This window comes from Asterias rubens, chromosome 2 (genome assembly GCF_902459465.1).
Source record: "Asterias rubens chromosome 2, eAstRub1.3, whole genome shotgun sequence".
Classification (NCBI taxonomy): domain Eukaryota; kingdom Metazoa; phylum Echinodermata; class Asteroidea; order Forcipulatida; family Asteriidae; genus Asterias; species Asterias rubens.
This window is the reverse complement of record NC_047063.1, coordinates 7,061,768-7,082,954: the sequence shown is the minus strand read 5'-3', so window position 1 is coordinate 7,082,954 and position 21,187 is coordinate 7,061,768. Positions and strand designations below refer to the sequence as shown.

The 21,187-nt window shown below is 39.6% G+C and overlaps 1 pseudogene; it reads right to left on the bottom strand.

Moving 5' to 3' along the window:
- Window positions 1–821: 821 nt before the first annotated feature.
- On the bottom strand, window positions 822–7,594 carry LOC117287548 (annotated as a pseudogene).
- Window positions 7,595–21,187: the final 13,593 nt, after the last annotated feature.

Below are 21,187 nucleotides of genomic sequence, written 5' to 3'. Positions count from 1 at the left end.
ATGTCACGATGGGAATAACAAGTTGCGCTACTCATTGTTTGTACGATGATGACTCTTGACCTGATTGCATTGGATTATATTTTTTTACACTTCACAAGCAAAGTTTCGTTGGACAAATACTAAACACGTAAATATTTGGGGGTTTTTAATGAAAATTAAGGCACGACGGCCCTTTTTTTTAAAGAAGAAAAAAAAAAGGGCACGACGGCCAAAAGGAAAAAAGGGCACTGCAATTATTGCCGTGAAAAGCGAAAATTTTTGAAGGGCATCACGGCCAGTTGGAAGGGCATCGGCGGCCATGGCCGACGTGGCCGCCGTGTAATTCCAGGCCTGTTGGTCTTCCCGCAGATCCCGTGCGCGATGCCCCGTCCCGGACCGGCAAACTACGTTACTTCAAACTACCACAAAATGTTAATTTCTTTACCGATTTTGATCGATTAAAGTCACCTGGAAATAGAATTTTTTTTCTTTCAAACATAAGAGTATATGCTTACGAACAATTAAACAATTTTTTTAGTAATTGTTTGTCACGATTTATATGTTTAAAAAATATATAAAGTTGTTTGGGGGCCTGACTCCGCCTAGCCCTTTTGTGACGTCAATCGAGGCAGACTTTTCTATTACAGTTTGTCTTTTTTGCCATAGGCTTGCGTCAATAACTGTGGTAGCCAGTTCCTCTCTTCGTCTGTATTCATTAAGACGCTGCTTTTCAATTTGTTGTTGCTTTTCCTCTTGTTTTTTCAGCAGATTTTTATTTTTTTCATTTTCTCGTTGTTTAGCTTTTTGAACTTGTTCGTTACGTGATGTTGTGATAATTTGTTTCAGTTTCTCATCAAATTCATGTTCTGGCATAGTGTGAATATATTCAGAAGTTTTATTAAATATATACATGATCTGTGCCTCATTTGTGATTGCAGAAACATTTGATCTTTTTTTCACCAAAAATCAAGATAACCAAATATTGTTTCTGGGAGTTTGTTGTGTTTCGGAGTAGATGATGTTTGTAGGCGAAATTCTTTGTCATTTTGTATTTGATGGTATTTCCCTCCTGGTAGATAATCCTTTGTGACTCTACTTACAAGTTGCTGAAGTGCCATAAATGTGTGGTGAAGTAATGAGTAAACCAATTCGTCATTGGCATCATGGCAAGTAACCGAAAAAAATACTTCATCTTTGGTGATGATCTCTTCGTTGAAACAACTAATTTCACCGTGTGCATATTGAACAAGTTTGGCACGATCATCAATGCATTCTTTTAAGAATAGGTTAAGTGTCGTGTATGTCGTACACATATCAAGGATATGTCCTTCAGCTTCAGTGACACGCCATAGCGGTGCTGTCAGCAATTGATTAAGTAAGCCAAGCACGCGGCATCCAGCAAGGTATACAGGTACTTGGAGATCCGCATGCACTGCTTTGAGTAGTAATTTGAAGCACCATGGACTTTCCCCAAAAAATCATTTGCTAGTTGTTTTAGGTGGTAGGTACAGCCAGTGTCGATGGCAGCCACTCTTCTCATCTGCACCTTTGGCAAAAGCTTTACACATTGTGCGCACTAGACGGACAGTGCCACTTTCTCCCCCTGTCTGAATTCTTAGGCCAGGCAATGTTGGTGCACCTACAATTTTCCCCTCGGTGTGTATATCTTCAAATTTTTTGAAAGATGCAGATATAGTTTCTGCCATCGACACAAGCAAATGTAACCCACAAAAAAAATTTGTTCATTTGTATGAGTTTGTCTTTTTTCTCCTGGGTGAATGTCTCCCACCCCTTCTTGTATAATTTTAGGCACTCCTTTCTGTATGTTTGCAGCATATCATTGAACTTTGCTTCTGTTGCTGCCCTGTCACTCATGAAATTTTTTATTTTACAAAGGATTTCCAATCCTACCTCATTTTTTTCATCATTCTCCTGTTTAAGTCCATTGTGAATATCATTAATGTCATCTAGAATTACTTTTAGTGTTGTTAAGGTATCCTCTGCAGACTTTGACTCTATGTCCCTCATCCCTAAAACATACGAATCATCATCACCACTGATGGTTTACGTCATATAATAGTCGCCACACTTGGGGGTCTCATCAGTAGCCAGTGTCAGATTCTCCTGTTGTCTTGCCCACCATAGACAAGACAGCCTCGATCACCGGCCCGACATTTTCAAAACTGGTGTTTAACCCCAGCAATTCGTACACGCATTTTTCTGGTTTCCCCTATGTAAGTTAATTTAGCAACTGCATTGGTTTCCATAAGTTTAGCTTTACCGATCTTTTCTTCCTCCAACTGGGACAAGATCTCAGCGTTGAACTCCTTTACCTGTTAAGTTGTTCTTCTAACATTGAAATTCGATCAAAGAGCCTTGCCTCACTCTCCTGGCATTCCTTTGCTGTAGTCGCAGATTAATTTTCTGACTTAAATAAATCTTTATCTAATTTCTTGATCTTCGAAGTCAGTTTTTGTTTCTTTGCTGCGGCAGAATCCAACTTATCGTCCAAATCATTTCTTTCCTTGTGCAGGCTAGAAATTGTGCATTTATTGTAAGTTTCTCTACGTGTTGCCAGTTTTTGTTCATGGTGAGAAGGCCGTTGCGAAAGGGTTTCATGTTCATTTTGTAGATGTTCCACTTCATGTTTGAGTTCTTTAACTTCCTGTGTCAATTTTTCATTTTCCTGTACATCAAAAAATGACGGTTCAGGATCTTTCCGAGGTCTGGGTCCAATTTCAGAGGGCAGTTTGTAAGGTGAATTTCCCCAGTCCATAAATCTCTGTTTTGCATCCCCTTACAAAATTTTCCCATGGTGTTTTCCCATGGGAAACCCATGATGATTTCCCATGGGCGATTCCCCATGGGAAACCCAAGGAGAAATTGGACCCCATGTATAAATGGGAGAACTTCCCATGGGATATTTCCCATGGATTCACATGGGGTTTTACCCATGCACCCCATGGTGTTTTCTACCCTATACCCATGGGGTTTTACCCATGCACCCCATGGTGTTTTCTACCCTATACCCGTGGGGCTTTACCCATGCACCCCATGGTGTTTTCTACCCTATACCCATGGGGTTTTACCCATGCACCCCATGGTGTTTTCTACCCTATACCCATGGGGTTTTACCCATGCACCCCATGGTGTTTTCTACCCTATACCCATGGGGTTTTACCCATGCACCCCATGGTGTTTTCTACCCTATACCCATGGGGTTTTACCCATGCACCCCATGGTGTTTTCTACCCTATACCCATGGGGTTTTACCCATGCACCCCATGGTGTTTTCCACCCTATACCCATGGGGTTTTTACCCATGCACCCCATGGTGTTTTCTACCCTATACCCGTGGGGCTTTACCCATGCACCCCATGGTGTTTTCTACCCTATACCCATGGGGTTTTACCCATGCTCCCCATGGTGTTTTCTACCCTAAACCCATGGGGCTTTACCCATGCTCCCCATGGTGTTTTCCACCCTATACCCATGGGGTTTTACCCATGCACCCCATGGTGTTTTCTACCCTATACCCATGGGGTTTTACCCATGGTGTTTTCTACCCTATACCCATGGGGTTTTACCCATGCACCCCATGGTGTTTTCTACCCTATACCCATAGGGTTTACCCATGCACCCCATGGTGTTTTCCACCCTATACCCATGGGGTTTTACCCATGCACCCCATGGTGTTTACTACCCTATACCCATGTGGTTTTACCCATGCACCCCATGGTGTTTTCTACCCTATACCCATAGGGTTTACCCATGCACCCCATGGTGTTTTCTACCCTATACCCGTGGGGCTTTACCCATGCACCCCATGGGGTTTTCTACCCTATACCTATGTTCCCCAGGCACTATGGTGTTTTGGCCAATACAGCTCATGGGGTTCTATAATGGTCTGCACTCCATTTGTAGGTTGACTTACTAGGCCTATGAAAGCAACTATATCAATTCAAAAGATGCAATCATTCTTTAGTTACAATTGTGCTCTGGAACACGTTTATTTGATATTGATGCAACAATTATTGGAATTAAAATTAACTTTGAAGTTCATGAAGATCATGGCCCAATTTCATAAAAGCCTGCTGTAAGCACAAAAATTTGCTTAGCATGAAATGTCTTCCTTAACAAAAACAGGATTACCAACCAAATTTCCACACGTTTTTCAGTATAAGCAAACAACAGCCGAATGCCAGTAACAAGCAATACGCGACAAATTCAAATTTGTCTGGTAATCTTGTTTTGATCAAGGAAGGAATTTCATGCTAAGCAAATTTTGTGCTTAAAGGCTTCATGAAATTGGGCCCATATATCTGTAAAAACAATTATAGTGAATTTAAGAATAGTATTATCTTGACTTAAAAAGCATTTCACACAAAGATTTCTGTAACTTTTTCTGTGAAATGCTTTTTAAAGGTGAAGAGTGTTTAAAATATTACTTTTATTCTCGACTCTGACCAAGCAAGGTGATTACAAGTAGTATGGCAAGATGGTAACAGTAGCACATAATTTTCAATGCATGACACAATTAGGCCTTAACCATTAAAACCAATTGAAAGTGACAACAAACAAGTTAAAGTGTGTACTGCATTTTCAAAACTAATGGGATGTTGATGCTGCACGAACGTCTTTAAGCTTATATGCCATAAGCTGTCTAATTTGGGTGAGCTCCACACCAGGAAATGTCTTGCTGACATAATCTGTAAAAAAAATATATATATATATATATATAACATGTACATGTATTTTAGTCATGAGGTTTAAAATTATTATAACTGAATCAAAACGGGAAAAAATAATAGGATAATAAATAGCAGTGGTAATAAAAAAAAATTAATTCATACATACATGTGATTCCCTTGACCACTTCTTGGGGAAGGCATGGTCGCAGCGTAGTTGAGGCGTTTGCTCCAACGCCCTTCTTCCCCATCACAGAGCAGGTCTCCATCTGCTCCAAGGGAAGAGGGCACACATCAGGTCTCTCGTTAGTTTCTTGTAGTCCTGATGTGTGCACCTCTTCAGCACATGGGCAGGTAGAGACACTCCTGCAATCTATGTGAAACAAAATAGGAACATTGAGCTTCTTTTTTAGTAAATACCTTGCAGTAAACTTAAAGCATTAACTCCAGCTAGGACATTCTTTTTTCTGTGTTAACTGAATTTAAGATGTGAAGTTTGTAGTTAGACAATGCACTGGCAAAACAGCTTGCTTTTTTTAGGGCTCTTGAGTTTTTGAGCTGTTCATACAATTTGAAAGTTTTGAGCAACAAACAGATTTATAAAAACTTTGAGTGTACTCATCCAATAAAAACCATAACAATCATGAACACAACACTTCTTACATGTACATTTAAAAGAACATACCAATTCAATATCAGAGGTGTTTACAGTGAGGGACATGGTTGTGGTGGAAGTTGCTGGTCTCTGTCGCTCTGCACTCTGTTGCTCAGTTGGCCTTGGGACCGTTTCTTTAGGGCCATCTTGCTCACAATCTCTTTGAGGTTTTGAACAACATCAGGTAAACACCTTTTCATAAAAACAAAATGGCAGTTTTGCCTTCAACAAGGCTCAGAGTATTCAGTAATAAAACATGAAGAAGTAACGCTTGTGCTAGCTGAAATTTTCTGATAAGTAAAAATGAGCTTGATACCAGTCACACATACATGTGGAATTGTATTTTGACTGGTAACCTTAATCTGGTGAGCAAAATGTTTTCTTGCTTAGCTCATTTTTGTGCAGCTCTATGAATTGGGCCCAACTGTTGCATGGGGTATGTTGTGATCCTAACATCAACCCCTTCACCAAATTCGACACTCCCTTCTCATTGTGTTTTTCTCTCATCTAGGTGACATGTTATAGCCCAAGGAGTCACTAAATGTTATAAGGCAACATTTGAAATGTATATTACAGAAAAAATGTCGAGTCAAAATATAACAAAGAAACAACAAATTTAAAGTTATGGCAATGTATGATTTAAAACACAAAAACTTGGCTAAATTCGACTTACCCTTGCAGAGGACTTCGTTTTGTTTCTGCAGCTCCTTCATTTGCAGTTTCAGAGAGGTGCAGTTTGCACACTCTAACTTTTGCGGCTGGTTTTGTCTCCTCTGCTTCTGCACTTCTTCCAATATGGATTCACTCAGCATATGGTGCGCTGCCTTGACCTTTTCAAATGAAATTTTAAAAATGCTTTCAAAAGATTTTAATTGGGCCAAATACAAACATGTGTTCTGTTTCAATTTCATGCCATTTTTTAAAAGGGTCAGTAGGTTGGAATGTTATCTTTTTTTGCCTTTTTTAAATTATCACGTTCGGCGTATAGTGCAACACAACGTGACAACCGTGACAAAACGGAACAGCTCTGTGATTGTTAGTAACAACCACTGGTGTCTAGTTTTTTATTATACTTTTTCCCCCCAAACCCTATTGACTTAGCACATGACGTTTTCCAGTGTCATTTATTATGTCCCTCTTAGAACTATCAGAAGTAGACAAATCATATACCATATTAAAGCTTATGCCCTAACTTAAATTTTAGAAGTAATTAGATTAAAATTCTTAATTAATTATTCACGTGACAGCCGTGTGAATATTTAATTAGTCAATCTTGTTAGCATCATATCTCCAGAAGTATACCCCCGATCCTCAAACCTTTTCATAAATGAACTTGTCTTGTATTGTAAATGTAAATTCTGGCATAACAATCTTCCTCACGTCATCATGACGTCAGTTGTAGGCGTGTTTTCTTTCTGTGTACAAACATATAGCGCTAAAAGTGTAAATGTTTTACTGTTCAAAAACACTATTTTTAAACTATTTTTTCAAAACAAGTTCATTGTTAGTTTTCTGATATACATAAATTGTTATGAAAAGTGAAATACTATATATAAGTGATGTTCCAGGCCAAAAGACTGCTATAATTAGTCATAATTGTTAATTAATTGGTGAGTCCTGGCACCGCGGCTACAACGTAGCACTATATTGACAATATCCAGTTACCTTGTAGCATCAGTTGAACTAGTACATAGTAAAGCCTAATTAGATCGGGACTTACTATACCCGGGTCGCCCAGAATTAATTCTTAGATGTTATAAATACAAATTAAATTAATTATTCATAGCCGTGTGAATATTTAATTAGTCAATCTTTGGTCGGTCATATCTCAAGAACTAAACACCCGATTTTCAAGCAGTTTTCAGTGATATACTCCTTGGGCATTGGAGATTAGCCTTGGGTTACCGTGACCCCATGTTGACTGTTGATTGTTGGTTACAATCACTGGTCTCTAGTTATTATTTTTTTTTTTGAGAGAGTGGTTGCAAAGTACCACCTACAAACATACATGACACAGCCCCTACATATACATGTTTCACTGTTAAAATATTTACTATGGGATTTTAGGTCTACTAAAAATAGTATTACTATTACTTAGGCCTACCTTTTTAGATTTGGATCTTGATGAGCTGTTGGTGCCAGTAGTACTACTAGTACTACTAGTACTACTAGTAGTCATGCTAGTAGTAGCCTCTGAATCTTGGCCGTCAAAACAACTGTTGGGCTTTCGCTTTCTTTGGCCCCTTCCTGCTCCTTCTTCCTGCTCGATCATGTCGGTTGACTTGGTGTTCTCTTTTTTGATGAACGCATCCTCAGCTGAGCGCAAAACACTTTATTTATCTGCAAACATTTTTTGAAAAGATTAGGTTGCTGGGCCTCTATCACCTGAAATGAACATGCTGAAGGAATGGAAGGCCCCTATCATCAGCCAAAAATATATAGGCCTACAAATTAATCGACATTTGTTTACCTTGTCGATTTGTATTACTATTTTAGCTTATTTATCATGTTTATTATATTATATCGTATTCGTAGGACGTCCTGTTTTCAAGATGTCCCTCATGCTAAAGTAAAATCGTCGCAAATCTTTTACATCTCTGCCTGATCTTGATATTTTACTGCACAAATCGCTTCAGATGTGTCTGTCTGTGTGCGTTGTAAACAGTCCCTACCCTAGACAATGACATGCTAGAAAAAATGTTTGTGGTTTGACTTGCCAAGCAAAGAGTCTCCTCTCTCTTGACCAAAACTTAGAACCATGTAAGGCTCCACTTGTTTGTTAGTCATGTTAGTTGCACTTGCAGTTGCATTGCAAAAAAGTTTGGGTATTTAGGCGTTTCTACAAAAATGGGACGATGTCTGTACTGTAGCCTAATCAATTCAGGACTGACAGTGACATCACCGAGATCCGACATGTCCGAGTGATGTTAATTCAATATATATCAATATCAATGGTTATTAATAAAATTATTAGAACTATGGTATTAATATCTGATTATGAACTTTGCTTACCATCTGTCTGAAGAACTCTGCCATTGTGCTTGGTCCAACCGCCAACTGGTTCTTTTCTCCCCAAGACTGAGAAAGAAATCTTGCCAACTATGACGGGGTCTTGCAGTTGTTCGGGATTACCAACTGCCAAACTAGGCACAATGCTCGTATTATTACTATTTACCCAATGAACCAACGCGTACTTTGACCCCGGCATAATTACAATGTCAAAGAGAAAAATTATTTTAAATCACAAAAGGAAGCTAAGCCAACCGACACTGATAAAAGGTACGACCCTAATGTAATACCGCCTTCCAATTTGCCGCCTTAACTTAGGTGGCGTGCCCATGTGACCTGTTGACTGGCACTTGTTCGCTGGTAAGAGATACTTACGTACTCTACCTGTGGCCGGGTACCGGTGCTTTTGGCGCCTGGGGAGGGGGGCGGGGGACAAGAAGTGTGTATGCTATACTCGTCCTCATGTGTTGACCAGCCGGCCATGAGCAGGCTGCGAGATCGAACGCATGAGAACGAGGTTGGCCTGGCTGAAATGCGTACGCACCGGATGCGTGTCAAAGACGTGTCACCAAATATATTTTACAACCTCGTTTTCATCCGTAAACAAAGTTAACTATGATGTTGAAACGCGAACCATGGGTAAAAGGATGAAATAAAGCCAACGATAAGAGCATTCGAAATTATTGGTTTTTTTTCACAATTGAAATCTATTTATAATCATAATATGACTCGTAGGAAAATTAGTAATCCGCCTGGGCGGAACAGTAATCTGCCCGGGCGAAATAGTTATCCGCCCGGGCGAAATAGCAATCGGTCCCGGCGGAATAGTAATCCGCCTGGGCGAAATAGTGTAGCCGATTTTTTTCCCCGGTATGTCCTATATACACTTTAGTACAAATCAACAAAATTTCTGAAAAATTCCCAAGTGACCCCATCAAATGTTCACAAAACTTTGCAAACATTTCACTAGACTAGGGCCAAAATCAACACACACCAAACCAAAAATTATTTTCAAACTCCATTATGAAGGTATGTGACATAAAAATACAACTTAAACCTATGTTAATCAAAAGGAGTGCATTTGAACGGGCTTAAAAAACATTATATAACTGACATACATATTGGTGGAACTTACTTCACGTGACATTCACTATTACTCCCATCCGCACCGGCGACCAAAAAGACCTATTTTCCAATGGGGAATAGCATTTCCCATTCAACAGTTGAATGGTCCTCCCAAAAAACGTTAACACCGATTTTAATGAAATTTTCAAAGTTGGTCTTTTGAAACTAGATGATAGGAATGACTTCCGTCTTCCAATGAACAACAAATTATACCTTTAAATCCCAAACCGATGCATATTTACAAATGTCATAATCTATGGCATCATCAAAGGTTTCATCTTCATTCCAGTATCCAATCACATAAGTCCCTGATGCTTTTTTTTTTCTTTTCTTTTTTTCAGTTTTTTGATTTTGCCATGGTACTTTTGTTTTTTTTTGCTATTTTCACTGTCCTACCACACGTGTACTAGGCCTGGGCAAATTATTTGAATATCCGGTTAATTGTGAATAGGTTTTCCTATCCATAACCGCGAATGCCTTTTTTTTCTTAACCGGATATCAGCAATGGGCGCGAATACCTATTTATAAACCGGATAGTTCTGTAATTACATCCAAGTAACCAGATATTCTTTAATACCCGAACATCCGCGGACGTCGGGCGACAACTGATATGAATGTTTTGTCTCAATCCTAATGAAACTTCTATTAAGACAGCATAAAACAGCATCAATTAAGTATTTAACTATGCTCACCTCCATGAAGAGTTAAAACAATGACATTTCTGACATAATTTGTTCAAAGATTACTAAAGTTTTCCTTCACGTAGAGTCAATCACGATCAAAAGAAACAGCAAATCGCCATCTTTAAATTAGATCCGGTCATTTTTATGAATGAACCGAGTGACAGTCTAAAACTAACATAAAACCGCCCATAAGATCTCATTCACAAATGAACAGCGCCCTCTAGCGGCAAAAAATATATATATATTTTGTTAGTTTTTTTTTTTTTTATATACTGCCCTCTAGCGGCGAAAAAACTATTTGAATATCCGGTTAATTTCAGATAGTTGGCCAGCGGTATCCGAATAACAAAATTTCACTATTCGCCCAGCACTAATAACGTGTACTTTTTGTCGTCGCACAATTTTTCCTTCAAGTACATCTGCAAGTTCTTCCTTTAGTCGCGTGCATATCTGGAAATTCAGCGGCAATGTTCAAGTTTGGGGTTTACAGTTTCTTTTCAATTTTGTTTCTTTGTGTCTGTTCCTTTTTTGTGTGTTTGAGGGCAATCCGTTTTGCAATTTCCTGCTGAATTTCAAAACATCGCTTCCTTCTCCTCTGCCTGTGCTTTCTTCCAAGGGAAATGGCAATTTTGATGAGTTGATCTCGTTTTTCCCTTTCCAAACTATCCAGGTAGTTGGTAGTAGTTAATCCTCGTCGAAAATCCCAATGATCTTTATGCAACAAGGGTTTTTTTGTTTCCTAAATGTTGTGCAACTTCAATGACCAACATTTTCTCAGTTTCTTTTGAAAGCATGTGTTTTGGTAACACGCGTTACAGTTTTCGGAGGCTCATTGTGAAGCGGTGGTTAGGAATTCATCTAAGTTTTTACTGTTTTTACATGAGCCCTTATTAAAATTAAAAGTTGCAGCATTTGAAACCAGGTTGTTTAGTAATTATATTTAAAAGGGTGTGTTTTGGTAACACGCGTTACGCTCTCTGAGAGTACCTCAAACCAAGTGTTGACACAAGTGTACATTGAGTTGTATTGAATTTTACATATTTTTTCTTAAAGAATACTGCCCCTACTTGCTCTCATTTATAACTTTTTAAAGAAAATTGATACTGACTTATAAATATAGGTCAAATTGATAAAACCATTAAAAACATTACTTTTTTCCCACCAAAGTGCCCTATTAGAAAAGTAATTTTTTTTTTACAGTTAACAATATCCAAACAGAATAAAAAAAATTCCCCTGACACTTGGACGTGTTTAGAATGATTCAAAGATAAAAATTCAGTTCTGGGAGCTCTTTCATTGTTCTAAGAAAATTCCACCTTTTCATGGAATCGCCCATATAAACAATAAGATAATTATTATGCACATTAAAATAGGATGTTGGAAAAATCAATGTTTAATGATGACTCTTTTTTATTTTATTGGCAATGACATTGCATGCACTTAGTTCTTCTTGCAAACATTTTTTGTTATTACTTGTTCGCTTGCTTAACATCGGATTGGCTGCTATACACTGCTCGCATGACTTCTTTCTTGGTACCGTGACATATTGATGTACTATGAAATCTCTCATGTCTTTCCATATTGCCTCTGATTCTGCAGACGTCCATGTCACTTTTTTACCAGTAATACAATTCTTTTAAATATGAGAAAGAAATACATGTACAGCCATACAGCTAATCTGTGAACATTTATGTATGTTGATCTCACCCAATCTGTGTTTTAAGAAAAGGTTTGATGCTAGAATATGCTTGCAAAATTGAGGAAAGTAGAAGGCAAAATAGAGTCTGATATTTGTATTGACAATACAAATGAAAAAGTGCCTTCTATAGTCTTCTATTTTGTGGCCGAATCTCCTGCCTCTGTGATGCAGTTGCCTTCCTTACAACTTGAATCTCCTGCCTCTGTGATGCAGTTGCCTTCCTTACAACTTGAATCTCCTGCCTCTGTGATGCAGTTGCCTTCCTTACAACTTGAATCTCCTGCCTCTGTGATGCAGTTGCCTTCCTTACAACTTGAATCTCCTGCCTCTGTGATGCAGTTGCCTTCCTTACAACTTGAATCTCCTGCCTCTGTGATGCAGTTGCCTTCCTTACAACTTGAATCTCCTGCCTCTGTGATGCAGTTGCCTTCCTTACAACTTGAATCTCCTGCCTCTGTGATGCAGTTGCCTTCCTTACAACTTGAATCTCCTGCCTCTGTGATGCAGTTGCCTTCCTTACAACTTGAATCTCCTGCCTCTGTGATGCAGTTGCCTTCCTTACAACTTGAATCTCCTGCCTCTGTGATGCAGTTGCCTTCCTTACAACTTGAATCTCCTGCCTCTGTGATGCAGTTGCCTTCCTTACAACTTGAATCTCCTGCCTCTGTGATGCAGTTGCCTTCCTTACAACTTGAATCTCCTGCCTCTGTGATGCATTTGCCTTCCTTACAACTTGAATCTCCTGCCTCTGTGATGCAGTTGCCTTCCTTACAACTTGAATCTCCTGCCTCTGTGATGCAGTTGCCTTCCCTACAACTTGAATCTCCTGCCTCTGTGATGCAGTTGCCTTCCTTACAACTTGAATCTCCTGCCTCTGTGATGCAGTTGCCTTCCTTACAACTTGAATCTCCTGCCTCTGTGATGCAGTTGCCTTCCTTACAACTTGAATCTCCTGCCTCTGTGATGCAGTTGCCTTCCTTACAACTTGAATCTCCTGCCTCTGTGATGCAGTTGCCTTCCTTACAACTTGAATCTCCTGCCTCTGTGATGCAGACGCTTCCTTACAACTTGAATCTCCTGCCTCTGTGATGCAGTTGCCTTCCTTACAACTTGAATCTCCTGCCTCTGTGATGCAGTTGCCTTCCTTACAACTTGAATCTCCTGCCTCTGTGATGCAGTTGCCTTCCTTACAACTTGAATCTCCTGCCTCTATGATGCAGTTGCCTTCCTTACAACTTGAATCTCCTGCCTCTGTGATGCAGTTGCCTTCCTTACAACTGATGATGATTCTGCCTGCTCTCGCACATTACTGTTCAATTGGAGAATCTGAAAATGTCCCTCTATCCATCCAACACCAGAATTATCACCTGCACAGTTGTCACAGCACAAGCTCATTTCCTTTGTGCAAATTGAGAAATGTCCATAGTGCTCCAACAGAATTTTGCACCTGCATTCATTTGTCTTCAGATAATTTTTCATACTCTGTTCTATTTTGCATAGTGAAGCATTTGGGGAACAAAAGGATAATGACATGACTCTGTTTACCATCCTGTCTGATTCTCCCACTGCCTGGAAATAGTCATCAATGTTTATGGAATGGCCATAATGTATAGCAGTGTATAAGCCCTCAACATGTGTACCCCCATGTCAAATGCAACTGTGGCAATCAAAATCCGAATATTGCTGTGTTCTCTGCAAAAAGCAGCTGGTACCTTCTCCTTGACTATTTCCTCTGTGCATGAGTGGAACATACCAACATGTTGACAAAGCTCGCTCCCTAGTAACTTCTTTAAATGTTGCATGCAGCTCTTGACAGTGCCTATGAGACTGGCAGAAAATTATAACTTTTGTCACCTCGAACTTCAACTGACTGTCAAAGAACTACAAATTTCTACAGAGAAGTTTTGCCCAGTCGTTACTATTATTTACCTTACCTAGTACAGTATACATGTAGATGTATGTGCTGGACCATTGCCTGGCAACTCGCATGGTAATCCTCGAACTCCTCTTGGCTGAGGATTTCTTCTACGAAGTAATGTTTTGTCATTTTTCACAAAAAACATTTGTAATCTTAGAAAGTCCTCGGGCATGAGGCCTTTCTCAGCGTCTTAAATCACACTGTTCTAAATGCAACAAAGGTGTTTTTCTTTCCTGAATGTCGTGCAACTTCAATGACCAACATTTTCACAATTTCTTTGGAATGCATGTGTTGTGATATACACCAAGTGAAGATACTGGTCTTTGACAACTACCAAAATGTATCCTGCCTTTAACGTCAATGCCATTAATAATAATGTCAGGCATGGTCACATAACAAGCTAAGAGACAGTTCTTCAAATTTTGTTTAAAGCCATTGGACCCTTTCGGTTCAGAAAAAAAAGAAAAAGTTCACAGATTTACAAATAACTTACAGGGTTTACAGAAGGCAATGGTGGAAGACTTCTCTTGAAATATTATTCCATGAAATGCTTTACTTTTTGAGAAAACAGCAAAACAATATGAATTCTCGTTAACGAGAATTACGGATTTATTTTAAACACATGTCATGACACGGCGAAACGCGCAGAAACAAGGGTGGGTTTTTCCGTTGTTTTCTCCCGACTTCGATGACCGATTGAGCCCAAATTTTCACAGGTTTGTTATTTGATATAGAAGTTGTGGTACACAAAGTGTGGGCCTTGGACAATACTGTTTACCGAAAGGGTCCAATGGCTTTAACATAATTTTAAGAAGTAGTTGTTTTTAACATAAAGCATTGTTTCAATACAAAACTGTCCTAAATTAAAGTTGTTGCTATGGGTATTACTTACCTTCATTCTATGGACTCTTCTGAGATGGTGATCCACCCGCAGGAGTCCATCACTACCGCAGCCTTTTATTGGGCAGTCACACCATGACCATGTGGCCTTAGATCATGGCAAACTAAGGGAATGAAAGGTTTGTTGCCTTTATCGCACAGCATCGACCGGCCTTGTATGTAAAAATTCCCAAACAGATAGTCCATCATTAAGAAATAAGGGCAAGAGGAACAAATTCTGTGTTTTATCCATGTAATGTCTTCACGGTTTTATTTTTTCAACAAGTTGTCTAAAACTACATAAATGTTAACACAACTTACAAAAACGGTGTACTCATCATGTACATACAATGTATTTCTTTAAGACTAAAACTATAAACAAATGGCACAAGTTCACAAGATCAGAGAAAGCACATACATGTAGCAACATGAACACAAAAATGAGGTAAATTATTGACATCAATGATATAACAGGCATGTTTCTTCTATTAATGATAGGATCCATAAATATGTGTAATGTTTTAACAGCTGCTGGATTGTGCGCTTTGGTAATATTGAAGGAAATTTGAAAATGTTTCATACCTGGTGCATAATTTCATCTAGGTTCATGTACCAAGGAATGACACACTAAATTACTGTACATACCATGACTGATAAACAATTTGGCAAATAAATAAATATCAAGTGGACACAAATGCACAAATAGTGCCGACTTAAGTATTTTATATATTTAGTTTAAAAATATGAAAAGTCATGTTTGATTGTTTGTACTCCCTTTCTCTCTCTTCTACCTCAATTGACAGCCCTTGCCAATTATCATTCAACTCTTCATCCCTTTCCCCTAAGTTACCCTGATCTCTTCTTCTACATAAATTTTCAATGTTACGGTAGAATCGAACTACTAATCCTAACATAATATGAAGAATGGGTGGCACAATGTGTTTGATATCATGAATAATTGGGAGGATGGATTGGTTGGATATCGAAGTATGGGAAGGTCCATTTGCCTTGGTGTTACCACCCTTCCGAGGATCTGCCAGGTTGTCAGCGAGATCCTGTACAATTTCATATGGGTTGCGATGGTGGAAATTCCAGGATGGATTGTCCACCCAACTCTCGCCAGCATCCTCTGTCACTTTAGGTGAATGGGTTTCCCCACTTGGCGAGAGAGCTCGGAGGGGAATGTAACACCAAAGGCATGGAAAGGCAGAGCTAAGCTCCCATGTGACCTTTAACCTTGCACAAAAAATCATAATCTCCAGCTAGGAAGACACGGCGTATCTTTACCTCTTTCCCTACAGTTATCATCGATGTTCGTTGCAAGTTCAGGGGGTTGGTCCCTGCAAGGCTGAAAGACCTTCTGCATATTATCATATGTGTATGTCCCCTGAAACATGCCTATCAAGTCCGTTTTGTCTGCTGAATTGCTGTCCCTGTACCGACCCTGCAAGGTTTTAAACGGATGTTTGAGAACAAGTCACTATTCTTTTATTCCCATTCATAAATGCCCTTTTGTTAAAAAACGTTAAAAACTTGTTTTAAAATTGTTATTGAAATGGATTCCTGATAAGTATAGACAGTGTGCATGTAAGTCTTTGTACATGTACATACATGTTATGTACATGAATTACACTGACTGGACTTACGCTCACAACTTTTCCTTTGAGCGACAAGCGCTGGTTTGTTATGGCCTACTTCTCCCCACCTACTACAATGTATGTGAAATTCTACATGTAGGTCATTTTGACACCACTGGCCAAGGTATGATATTCTGTTTTGTTTCTGCATGACTTGAATGAAGGCCTCTGTGTTCCTGTGGTTGGTTGCCGAAAGAAGAGGGGTGTTACTTTATCATTCAACCTTTCCATAGCTTTGTTGGCTGATATTGTTTATTTGTCTATGAAGTTTGATCGATTCTGAAACATGGTTCATGAATGTGTGCATATAGGGTGTAACATCTTTAGCTTGGAAAGTTTGAGCATACTTTGTCGCCCAAACTCTAGCATGAGTTTTAACTGCTTCTGGATCTGCCTCTTCCGATTTCATGGTGGTCATTATATCAAGGAATTCTTTCCGTAGACTCTTAATATTAGGTGTTTTGGAATGCCAAGAAATAAGATTGTCAAGATTGATGTGTTTTTGTATCTTGATGTGCTCAGGACCAGTAAAATCTCGATACTGAATTTGAGTAGATTCCTTACTGGTATAAAATGACCATGGTATAGAAAGGTCTCTCACGTAAAACTCTTCAAATGCAGCTATGTTTTTACACTCGGACAGGTCTACATTTTTGGAATTTTTCCAAACATTGTCTCTTTGTCTCAGAATCTGAATGGTCTGAAATCCTTTTTAAAAAATGGTGTAATGGATCGACAATAACAATGTGCACTGCAGGGATGAATGGGAGAATGGGTGGTGCGACTTGGCTGAAGGTTTGGGTTTTTGGTAGTGTACTAAGCCGGGTATTTCTTATACATTGCGTCGCCTAACTCAACATCAAGCATTGAGCAAATTTTAAATTTAAGTGGAAACCCCTGTAGGTGACTTTAAGAGATCCGTTGGGTAAAAACTCCTGGCAAGGGCTCCTCTCTGTCATCCAGTACATGTAGGTAAAAGTGTCACTCGTTACGAACACAAAATCTAACTGCTTATTAAAAATTATCCACGACCAGCCTTCACCTAGCAATTGGTTGGAATCTTCAGGCGAAGATAAAGCAGTATGGGATTTTTTACCCTTTTTTACCGAGACAGGCAAGTTCCTCAAACAAGTTCCTTGGAATCAGCACTTGAATATGAACAACAGTGTCTACCTTTCGCTGACCATGAAGATGATCTTTAATTGAAGTTTTTAAGTTAGGTGAAGAGCAGATCCTTTAACGCAGGTGAACAAATTACAAAACACTCTGGTATTACTATATAACTTCTTCAGCATTTCGCCACTGGCTGCGGTGTCCCACTCTTTATCGGTGTAGTGTAGTCTCACTAAAAGCTGTTCTCCAACAAGCTTTGAATCAACAATTTTGAAGGAGTAAAGTTTAGTTGTAGACCAGGTCTTCTTGCTTACTCTCTCTGTTGATATTGATGGTCCGTTGTTGAGCAGCTGGTAGTTATGTTGGTTCTTTGGTCTTCTCAAGGAGGTTTCTCCACCACGCAAATAAACGCAAGTTTTTCATATGCTCTGGGCATCACAGAGATGTTTATAACAATAATAATTAAAAATTTATAACGCGCACAAAAGAGACACCCAAGGCGCACAAAAAAGGAAGTCACTTTAACATTTAACAGAAAACTCTGAGACTCTCACAGATTTCCTGACAGCTAGGTTGAAATCAAGAAACGCTACTAGTTTTAACAAACTTGACCCGTAGTGTTCGATTGTCGGGGGCTACAGGGATGAAGCGCGTAACTCAATGCAAGCCATTTTTGAGTTTCATTAGCAATTTGGTACGACCGTGTGGATGGTGACCATGCATGAAAATATTCTGCTAAGCTTGTATTTCCGACACTCAGCAAAAATGTCGGAGTATCCGTCTAAAAACAGCCAAAATGGGTTAGTATTTTCTCTCAGAAGTTAAGTTTAATGTCCTAAGACATATATTAGGTTGTGAAGTAAAGGAGTTGTAGAGGCCGTGCTAAATACATGTAGGAGAAAATCTAGTCAGCCGATGGAGCCCATCTTAGACACATCCTCGCATGTCCGTCGCTTCAACACAATAGGTGGTACCATTCACTTTGAGTACATCTATATTGAAATTCACACAAGATCATATACCTCGTTTTCTAGTCTTCTTGTGACACAAACAGTATCTGTAGGATCTTGCAGCCTTACACTCTGAAGAACACCACCAGTCTTGCTTAGGAACTTTAGAAAGATTTACACAGTGGTGCCATCCACACTTGTCCTTACAACCATATCATCCCAAGTGTTTTCTGTACACTTGCAGCAGTTATCTTCAACTGCATCATCAATATCTTAGATGATGCGAGGTCCCGCAATCTCATCTTTGTCTTGATGACTAAAAATAGCATCAAAGGCAGGCCAAATAAAATCAATGCTTTTGCAAGCCAAATCATTCAACCACTTAGATTGTTCCATTTAATCATGTTCAGAAAAAGTTTCAGGAAGTTCATCTTGGTTGTTCAAACTTGCAAGCTTTACTGCCAACAGTGTGCAATAAACGCGTTGGTTGTGAATTCGAGAAAATCTTTTAAGGTGATTAAAATTATCCATGAGCTTTAACTGATTGTGACCGAAGGGAAGGTCCTGCTCTGTTCGTTTGTTTGCAGCAGTAGCCATGCTCTCAAGCTTTGCCAAGTAGCAAGTAGTATTATGGAAATCTGGGAGCTTAGGACCCACTCTAATTGCTGATATTGATGACTTTGCTGCTGCAGTCATGAACCTTTACGAGCAGCGGTCATCAATAGTCATTTGACTAGCTTCGTCGTCACTACTTGCATTCGACTGCGAAGTACTTTCAATGAGTGATGTGTCTTGTTTTGAGATAAGGTTTTCTGAAATGGTGACGCAGTTAGGGCCCTGTGCAATGTAGGCGACATTGCGGCTGTTTCCAACAAAGTTAATACCTTAACTGAGGCTGAATGTGAGGAAGACAAATGAATGCGTTACCACCCCCCCCCCCCCCAAAAAAAATAAGGGCAAGCGTGTCACTCATTTGTTGGACATGCCCCAAGTATAGTGCCAATACATTCTTTTTATGGTTTCTTCACCTACCCCCCCCCCCCCCAATAAAAAGTAAAAAGTAATTCAATAATGAAATTGAAATCCAGATTCCTATTATTATTTTTTTCCCACAAACTTTCCCAAGAAAGTCACTAGTTAAATGATAAATACAATCACATCGAAAATTTGCAACATTGTTGGCGAAATCTCGGACGGACAGTCCCCAAAAATTTCAGCGCCATAATGTTTAAATGATGCGCAAGTTGTTGGAACGTGCGTACACCAATAGCAAACCAAATTGTGCAACAATGTGAATCTTGCGCAATAACCGAACTTGCGCGAGCAGCTAGTTTGCGCTCAGCCAATCAGTGGTCAGCCCAAGACGAATTTTCCCCAAGCCAGGGACGCTGTTATCGCAAATGTTTTATGAATGGAAATAAAACAGCGGCTTGGAAAGATCGTTAGGCCCCACACTTTTTCGCAAGGAATTTTTACAAATAATTTTCAGCAGACAATTGAAAATACTAATTATATTGTTTTTTTACCTGAATCTCTCCGAGGACATCTCTGCATGCTCTGAAGGATCATTCCTTCTGGCGGAATGATGGAAGGCCTATACAACAAAACTCTGTCCAACTCATCAAAATTAGCACATGTTTTTCGACCTTGACCACTTCTCCTTGTCACAACTTCCTTGTACATTGTACCTATGCCTGGGGGCTTTAGTTTTGTTATTCCTGTTGACGGGAGATCTTGTGAAAAAAGAACTTGACACTATTGGCGCTGTAAAAAGAAGGGCGTTATTTGTGTGTATACACGGGACAAGCAGTGCAAGGAGGGGTGCTTTGTTTTTGTTCAGCGGAGTCGTTTGCGCTTGCGCATTGTAAATGGTATCTTCTGTTTGTTGCACACTTCCTCGTCTATGGCAAAAATTGCCCTTTTCTAGGGTCTTTGCCAATTCAGACTCGAGTCTGAGGACTTCCCAAAGCACTTTCCAATGGACACTAGTTTGACGTTTTTTTTTTTATGCTTTTAAAAGCATGGAAAAAGCCTGCTTGACATCAATGAGGTTTGAAGTTTCACCAGAGTCGTAGCTGTGAAGCAGACATTTGACAAGATGTTTCCGTTAGTGGACTTTTATGTTCATTATGACGCCTTGGTCCATGGGCTGAAGACGAGAAGTTGTGTTTGGAGGAAGGAATTGGAGAGTAATGGCCTGAAGGTTTGGTACTTTTGGATGAGCTGAACAGTTATCCACGAACAGCAGAACCAATTGCGACGTTGGCGGGAAAACTTTCGATCCAAACGCCGGACCCAGGTGAAAAGATCCGAAACCATCCATGTTTCTGTTGGCCCGATAGGTCACCGGAAGAGAACGGACATTCTTAAGCATCGTTGGTTCTGGAATTTCCCGATGACAAGTGGCTTCAGCTCTCCGACCCATCCGTGTTGGACCAGGGCATGACTGTCAACCGTTCCTTACTCTATTTGCCACCATGACACTGTTCCCCTTTAAACTACAGGGTCTTGTCTTGAGTGAGGCGGTCAAACAGACCAGTCACGTCGGCGTTAAAAATATTCTTGGCTTCGTAGCCGCGGATGATGCCGGGAAAGGGTTTCTTTCAACCGGGTTGTGAGGGATGTCAGGTCAAATTTCGCCATTTGGTAGCCTTCCAAAACTTTGAATAGTGACCTGAGAAGGCGGGACACCTCATTTGGGGTTTGATACTACAAAGTTTCTTATCAACCATATTACTTAAACGCCCTAGAAAGAATTCTTGGTCACGGGAGCTTGATCAGAAACAGTTCTTACAAAATGAACGCACAAAACCCAGAAAAACAGTGTGCAATGGTACAAAACACCATGATAT